Source organism: Sander lucioperca, chromosome 5 (assembly GCF_008315115.2).
Source record: "Sander lucioperca isolate FBNREF2018 chromosome 5, SLUC_FBN_1.2, whole genome shotgun sequence".
NCBI lineage: Eukaryota > Metazoa > Chordata > Actinopteri > Perciformes > Percidae > Sander > Sander lucioperca.
Window position 1 is genome coordinate 15703431 of NC_050177.1, and position 9209 is coordinate 15712639.

At 38.5% G+C, this 9209-nt stretch overlaps 1 long non-coding RNA gene across 1 annotated transcript in view; it reads left to right on the forward strand.

The window, feature by feature from the left end:
- The window catches only part of LOC118495097, a 90432-nt gene extending 81843 nt beyond the window's left edge, over positions 1-8589 (forward strand). The window contains exon 3 of the long non-coding RNA XR_004897422.1: positions 8431-8589. This is a non-coding gene — a long non-coding RNA (uncharacterized LOC118495097). The remainder of the gene's footprint in view (positions 1-8430) is intronic.
- Positions 8590-9209: the final 620 nt, after the last annotated feature.

Below are 9209 nucleotides of genomic sequence, written 5' to 3' on the forward strand. Positions count from 1 at the left end.
TGAGGGATAGCCAAAACATATGCTTCGTTAGCCTGTCGTGTGGCCGGCCAAGACCATTTTAATTATATGTCTGTATCATCCACAATGATACAGAGGACAAAGCAACACCGTGGCAGGCAGAGGGGTGAATGAGGACTTGTTTGGAGGTGGAGACAATGTTTCCATTTATAAGAAGTGTTGAAACTAGGACTGCAATGATCACACTGCCATATCTTATGAGTCAGGAGCTTGAAAATTGTAGCAGTGCATGTTGTTGGAATCATCCTTGAAAGCTTTTTCTAGCATTGATGGTATATTTTTAGTTTTAGTTCAGTGTAGGATGAAGTTTAAGCCAGAAGCAGGGATGTCTCTTTTGGTTAGGACTGAACACTACGCTACAGTGATGCTGAAATGCTGCAGAGAAACAGCATCGGCATAATGGGATTTCAACTGAGGAAAGTCCTGCATTAAGGCCTGGTTAGTCTCGCATTGCCAGACTTTCCTCCACAGCGCTGCGAAGGTCTGGCTAGTCCACATAGCATTCCGGGATGGGAGAAAAATGTGCTCTGGTTTATTGGCATTTCCTTAAACCAATCACAAACATCTTGCATTACATCGGCTACAGAGCGACAGCTAGCTGTTTAAGCCGCTACAGAGCTTCGTGACATGGCTACAGACCATTTCGGCAGAGATTATGGTTAAGTTTATGCAAGAAAAAGTGAGCGTTATGCGGCGACGAAAGTTAAGTTTTAGGCACCAAATCGACTAGTTAAGTTTAGGAAAATGATCGTGGTTTGGATTAAAACACTCCCAAGAAACACCCATTTCCTGGGTGAAAGTCTTTTGTTTTCCCCGGCTTGAAAGTCCTGTGTGTTAACGCCCACCCATCACCCCAATCTCCTCTCTACGTGGCCAGCCACGTTCTTATACAGCGGTAGTCAATGTGGTGCTCACAGCAATAACAAACGTGGAAATCACAACATATGGTTCATGAGAACAGGCTGAATTAATCATTGCATCCATGCATTGTGATGCAGACCTGGACAATTCTGCATAGATGCAGTGAAGGACCATAATGGATTGTTGTCTACTGATGTTACTTTTCCGGTCGTTCCTTTTTTTGTTTTTGTCGGCTGTGTTCAGACTCGGCTATATTCAGGAAGTGTTTAAGAGCAGATAAAGTAAAAAGGGGAGTTCATATGTATCTGACTGCTTGAATTTGTTGATGAAAACCATGTGTGTGTAGCAATATTTAATAATATTGAGGAGGTGACGCATCGTGATACATCGTGATGCATCGTGATATCGTTTTGAATCGTTGCCAGGATAATAGTAATCAAATCGTGAGACCAGTGAAGATTCACACCCCTAGTATAGAGTATGGACAGGTTCCCTTCTTGTTAAGACATCAGATATTGCTTTACAAGGGGTTTTCAGTGTACCAGGGTGTACAATTGTGTCCCTGACAGCTGAGCATTCCTTAAACTAGGTGACAGGTATTCAGATAGCAGGTTTAGCATTTCTTTTTATCTCCGAGGCTTCTTGCTGAAGTGCTGGAATGGCGCATTTTGCCAGTAAGTAATGCTATCATTGCCATTAAGAGAACACACAAAGGGAGACCAGCCATCACCTCAATATTTGTGGGAGAGCAGCATAAACAGACATCATTGAATGCAGCTGGGGAAAAGTGCTTTGGGAAATTGTCTTATTCAGTCTGCTGATATAAGAAAATTAGTCTAGTTCCAAAAGGGAGCAATAACAAATGACATCAGGACAAAAACAAAATTTACATCATTCTTCACGATGGATGCCAGAGGGATTTATAGGTAAACAGCAAATCATTTGTTTCTCCCACTAATCCACCTGTAGTGATACGGGCTACATTTCTTTCCCCTCAACTCGAGCTCTGAATGTTAAGGCTACCTTCTCTTTTTCTCTCTCAACCTCTCTCTCTCTGTAATTTCCAAAACATGATCATCATGTATTCTCTGTGGTGCTAATGAGGGATGATCAAAGTGTTGTAATCATAGGCCACAGAGCCAGGGCGGGTGGGGCAACCAACAGGATTAATACGTACCAATTACACTGCCATGCAGGCCAGGGGTCCATCCCTGTGTTAATTGATCACGTTACATAACAGGATGAGGGTCATGTAATGAGATTAGCATGGCGCATGCAGGTATGTGTTCTCATGTTTACTATATGCCTCAACATGATGTGTAGTTTAGCCAAGGTGCGATTTTCCGAGGGGGGTGCGTAGAATTTCCCCCTTTCTGGTCTACATATCCCTGCCTATTATTTTTATCTGCGGTGGGGACAAAATGTATCCCCCTCTCAAAATGACCAATGCTACTTTACCAATAGACCATTATATACTGTGGTATATTGACATTCTATAACATTCTATACACTTTGACTTAAGAGTTGGTATAAGGAGGATGCATGAACTTTACTCTACATTCACTGAGAACATCTGGAAATTGTTAACATGAGTAGAGGTCCCCCAAGACAGAAGAGACTTTGTTGTGCCAGATAACAGGCATTGATTGGTCAGTTATCTGGTCCAATGGTATACTTACAAAATCAGGTCTTATGTTGATACAATGCATTGAGATATATACGTTGTGCACACAAAGAAAAGGCAGAATGACTTTTTGGAAGAATTTGGGTTGGTCGTTCTCCAAGCTCTCTGCAGGAGTTTGTAAAATTGATGCTGAATCTTTGCTTGTAATAAACCTTTTTATAATCAAGAACAGTGTCGGCGGATTCCTCTTCATACAGCATCACAGCATTACTATTTAAGGCACCACAATTTTGGCGACGAGGATGGGATCGGTTGCATCTCCCAGGTCATCGTTTCATCATGGGCACCCAGGGACTGACTCCCGCTTCATTGGTCGACTATGAGGTGAGCTTTCTCACAACTTTGGGCGCTGGTCAGTTCGTGTGTGGCTCTGTGTGTGCGTTGAGGGGTTGCACCGTGTCGAACCTGTGTATGTGTGCCATGCAGTGATTGCTGTGTGGGGGAGGTTCCGTTCTAAATTTTATTTGCGTTGCAAACGATGCAAAAAGAGGGGAAAAAGATGAAAATAAAGCAAAAGCTTAAGGAAGTTAGAGAAATAGAGAAAAAGGAAAATAAAGCAAAGGCTTAAGGAAGATAGAGAAATAGAGGAAAAGAGAAAATAAAGCAAAGGAAGAAATATATGTAGGATAAGCTAATAACGGGACGGCGAGATTTATATCTGTGCAAGAGTGAAAAAATGGGCCCTCACTTTTTCGACAGTAAGACAAGGTAAATTAGAGCATACAACGTGAAAAGGCTTTAAGGAATAGGCAAACTGGCTTAAAGAAAACAGTTGATAACCCTGGCCAGGGCAATTCGGCTTGAACAACATAAAGAAAAAGGAAATAAGAGAAAATAACAGGAATAAAGAATAAAGAGGAAATAACAGGAATAAAGAATAAAGGATAACGCCGTTAATCTGAGAAAGCACTTTGAAAAAAGGCGATCTTGGGCCGTAGTCTTGAACTTTTACTAGATAAAAGTTCAAGCCAGTTCAGGGAACTGAAGCGTAGAATGTTTGCCAAATCGATTCATTGTTGACGAATAGTGTCCGAAGCAGACATCGCATTGGAATTCTATACTTAGGTAACAAAATAATAAGGAAAAAGAAATAAGAAAAAGAAAAGAGAACGGCGGAAAAACATGTTTAAATTTAGGAAAGAAATGACAAAGAAAGGAAAAAGGAAAAAGAATACGGCGGAAAGCATTCTTCTTTTTTTTAGGAATTACATGGATGAATGATGTCGACTTTTGTGTGTATGAGAGGGTGTGTATGAGAGGATGTGTGTGAACAGCGGTGTTTCTGCTGTGTGTGAAAAGGCTGTAGGCCTACATGCGTGATTTATGATCCTATATTATATATATATATATATATATATATATATATATATATATATATATATATATATATATATATATATATATATATATATATATATATGTGTGTGTGTTGGTTGAGAACAGGAGTCTTAGTTATCTGTAATGAAAGATATTCTGTTGATTATGGCTAAAATATGAGTCTCTTTTTGAAGAGAACGTTTTCAAAGTATTAAAATGTATGAGCCTTCTTTGGGAGGACTTTGTTTAACAATCTTATGAGTCTTCTTTGAAGGAGAACGTTTTCAAAAATTGCAAAAAGCCTTCTTTGGAGGACGTGAAAATAGATTAGGCTATAGTAAAATTAAGAAGCTTCAAATTAGTATTTGTGTTTTATGTTTTGTGTTGGTTTGTTTTGTCCCGTGTCATTGTTGTTTTAATGTGGTCTGTTGAGGAAAAAACGGAGTAACAGCTGGTCTGTTTGCTGAGGATCATTAAGTTTTCTCTGATTTCTTTGAGATCGTTTAAACTATTTTGTGATAGTCTATTGCTATTTGCATTATCTGCCGCTTTGAAACTAGTAAGATTAAGAAATTCTATGTTGAAGTAAGCTGAGTGATTCTTTAGTTATTCTTCTTGGTTGAGTGTGAGCTTGGGTGCTGTGGAGTTCCTCTCACTGTGAAATCACACTGCTGACTGATCTGCGCATGCCCAAGAATGCTAGGAATTCAAGTTTTCACAGAAAGTTTAGGCCACTCCTTGCCTGCACTTAAGGGCAGAGACGGAGCGGCTAAAGGAGAAGGGGGGTTGAGTGCAGCCCAGTAAAACATTAAAGTGGCTATTGCTTGACTATGTAACTATTTGATTGGGATCCATCAAATTTATAAATGAGTTATGTTGATAGATAAATAAAAAGGAGAAAAAAAGAAAATGTCATAAAACACCTAGAGAAATGGCATTAGAATTTAAAATGTCCTAATTAGGAAGCCTTAATTATGCTTGCTTCTGAAGCATGAAAAGAAAAAATTGGGAGAAAAATTTGAGGATAAAAGTAGGATAAATAAGGCTCAGGCCTGAAATAAAAAGGAAAAAAGAGAGATTAATAGCTGGCATAGGTGATTTGCTGGAACTCATATCAGTGATTGATCACCCTGGATTAAGAAAATTCCAGCCTCTATACCTCTATTGAAAGTAAGAGATGAGAGGACTGATTGATGGGCTTCAGGATTGTCACCTCTGCCATTTTAAAATGTTGGACCACTTGTTTTGAGTGGTGAGGCATCTAAAATTATTTTACTTTGAATAAAATAATTAAAAATTTGATAATTCTATAAGGTTTTTGACTTTGCTAAAGTTCTCCACTGTCACATGTGGTTATGTCATTGCACCAAGGAAATGAGTGACATTTGTGAAGGTGGGAAACAGAATGAATGAATCCGATTCCTGTGAAGAAACAGCGAGTCAATTCAATCCTAATGAAACAGACTGAGTTAATTTATATACTTTGTATATTAAATGGGTGACAATTGTTACAAAAGATGGTCAGGAAAGCTGAGAGAGAAGTGTATGCTGTAGAAAGGGAAAAGAAAGTTTTATGGGATAATGGAAAAAAGGCATGACTTTAAGAGAAAGTTAAGGGTACAATAAGGTACTAGGCTGGTTAAAGACAGAAAGAGAGTGTTGTGAAAGTGACAGAAAGACAAAGAAAGAGATGAATGTACTTTTGAATTAGGATACTGGAGTTCATACTAATATTGTTGTTACAGAGACAACTGTAGCATTGGGGTTATAATCTACAGGAGGGTAAACGTTTAGATGAGAATAGTAAAAACTGCTATACCACAAGCACCAAAACTTAGGGAAAAGAGATAAATTATGTAATTTTCAGGAATGACTAATGGTAATTTCCAAGACAAATTTCTTTTGGATATTACTGTAATCGGACATATAATAAAAAATGAATTAGGATTTGTGTAGAACAAACATATGTTTATGAAATATGATGTTTTATTGTTGTTAAACTGTCCAACAAATATATAGGCCTACAAGTTTGGTTGAAATGTTTAGCTGTTTAAATACTTAGTTAGTTGACAGGACTATTGTGATCATTTCCAGTTTAAAAATGTGGAATATTTTCTGTGTTGTTACTTTTGATACTTTAAGTACATATTTTATACTTTTCTTACTTAGGTAATATTTTTGTAGCAACATTTTGAATCAATGATGTCATAGGTTAGAAGCAAGAAAACTAAAATGAGTATGATTAAAGTACAAGTAATGCTTCTTGGAGGTGTTGTGTTTTGTGTTTATTCAGTGTGCCTCGATGGATGTCAGAGCAGACCTGTCTTACTCCTCTACAAGCTGATTTGGTAGTCAACTTTGGCCCCATCCCCCACATACTTGCACCAGAAACTGGAGCTGGAGCAGCAGAGAAGGAGGGGCAACAGATTTGCAACTGTCCATGGTTAAGTGACTGAATTGGACACCCAGATGGTTTTCAGGGCATGACCAGAGACTGACATTAAAGAAGTAACGTCACACATGCCTGCAAAGTACTTTGGTGAAACATTCACAGATGAACTAATAATTGAGAAAAGACAAGTAGCAAACAACCATAAAGATGAATCCAAGCTCCAAAAGTAAGAAGAAAACTAAACATCTGGAAACTATGGGCAGACTGAGGTTCAAGAAGACAAAGGATGATGATGATGATGATGATGATCAGAGTGATTCAGAAGAGTGTTATGAAAGTGAAGATGGAGACAGCAATGAAGATTTGGAGAGCAGAGGAGCTACAGGATTTCATCCTGCAGCGTCTAGCATAGAAGAGATTGAAAGAGACATGGAGCGATTGGAAGAGCACTTTGAGAAGCTGAAGATACAGAGGGAGAAATTGCTGAAAAAAGGATCCCAGAAAGTGGAGAAGAAGTGTACATTGCGCCCAAGACAAAGGGGCACAAGGAAGAAGAGGCTTCCAGTGATCATTCAAGATTTGGAGTATAAGCCCTTGCAGAATACCGATATGTCAGATATTCTTGATAAGTTGCCTACTCTTCAAGAGGGAGCACATCCTTGGATTGCAAAGTTGGAAGAAATGTCGACAGGGACACAGTTTGCCATAGGAGATGTTAAGAGACTTTTGGATAATCTCATTGGGATTCTGGCTATGGAAGTAATTCTACAGAGAGCAGGACTTAATCGATATGTGGGGACTTCCGTATATGATCCTGAGTTGTTGGCCGCAAGTCAAGGACGTTTGTGGAGAGTGCTGAGAGATACGTTTCCAACAAATGTACATCCAGACAACATTCTAATTGAGCCATTGGGACGAGATGAGCACAAAGAACAGGACCGAGAAACTCTCAGAAAACTCAATCAAATGCAGCTGGTGGAGAATAAGAAGGACAAGAAGCAGGTTTTGGTTATGCAGAATCAATGCCCACCAAATCAACAATTACCGCCACAATTCCAGTCAAGCCAGTTGCCCCAACCCCCATTCGTGGTTCCAGTTGTTTTATATCCACAGACAGTTTTCGGACAGATACAGAACTGGAGAGGAAGAGGACGAGGAAGCTTAGGCAGAGGAAGAGGAAGAAGATTTGATTCATACTTTATGCAATCACCACAAGTGTGTTTTAATTGTGGACAGGATGGACACTTTGCCCGTGATTGTAATAGACCAGGAAGAAACTCCAGAGGAAATTACAGAGGAGGATACAGGAGCCTGGAGCCAGGATTCTAGAGATACCTAGAATATCTGAAAGGGGGGTGTCAGCTGGTGTCACCAGGGCCGGAAAGAGATCCAACAATTGAGCTCAAGGACAAGGACAGTCACAAGTTGGTACAGATCTCCACAGATGAGCGTTGACATCGGTAGACTAACCAGAGAAGGAGGGAGGAGGGAGAGAGACTGGATTTGCTCTGACGCATCGACGCATTAACGTATTGACACATAAACGGAGGTAATGCACCAACAAACACACAATTTGAAAATACACATACTCTAAAGAAGTACTTATTTTTGCTTTAAAATAGAGTTACTTCTATGTGAACATATCTATGTGAAGGGTTAAGACATGCATCTAAATTAAGCAACTTGGTATGAAAACCTTACATTTTGTCAGTATCTGGTGAAATCTATTCTGTTAAATTTGTAATGATTTTCCTGTGACAGCTTCTAACAAGACTAGTGACAAATATGTTACTTTGGTTGGTGTGTCAGGAAATGTTAAAAGAACATTTCACTGTTTTATTTTTGTGGTCCAATGACATAGGCAACTTTTGAACATGTTTCTATTATTTTATTGCTGCCCAGATAATTTATTGGGAAGTAAGACAACTCCCAATCACAGATATATTTTAGTCAAATGAAAAGTTGTTTGCATTGGTTAATTTGTTGTTTATAGTGTACCAGTCATTTGTTCATGATATCTCTCTAAGTATAGATTCGCGAACGGGAATCAGTTATTATAGCCCAATGATGGATCAGCATCTGTTGTTATTGATACAGAGGTTTAGAAATCTGATTTGAATTTCACTATTCTGCATACGTGGCAGTGGTGTTAATGAAGTCTGTAGAGTTAGAAGGTAAAATAACTTACAAAGACTCCAGAGTGAAGCTGTGCAATTCATTGAATTTTGATAGAGATTATAATTTTGGCTTATTAATTACAGAAACAATTTAATGGAGAGGAACGATTGTTCTGCATATTACATTAGCAAGCAGACTTGGTTTGTCTTGTGTCCAGGATGAAAATGTAAAGATGTTAAATGTGAAGAGTTTAGGATAATTTTCACAGTTTAAGATGGCTACACTGATGTGTTGAGATGTTAGTTTAAGTATCAGTCTAAATGTCAATGAATGCTTGCATTGGGCAATTGAGAATTCAGTATTGACTAACACATGCATGGTTATAATTTTATAATGTGGCAAAGTGACTGCATTGCTTTATGCTAGTATAATGCTGTGTCATGTTACTTTTCAGCCTTTGTCTAATTTAAACAGGAATGTCACATAGATGAGGTTGACAGAGTTGGACATGAGGAGATTTATTACACCCACTATCTGGTAACCAAACAGTGAAGAGAGACTTTTGTGTGGTACTTTGTAAAAAGCGAGTAATTACATGCTACAAAATGATTGGCTCTTAAAATAACTTTGGTCTTCTCTAATTCCCAATTGGCTACACCAAGACGTGTTAAAAAGGGATGTTTATGATTTGTTTGATTTAATTTGTTGAAGGTGTGACTGATGCATCAGGATAAGAGTTATTTTTTAAGAAATTACATAACTTTTGTTGCTGACTATCAATGGTCGGCAAAGAGGGAATTAGAAATTTTGTTTAAAATG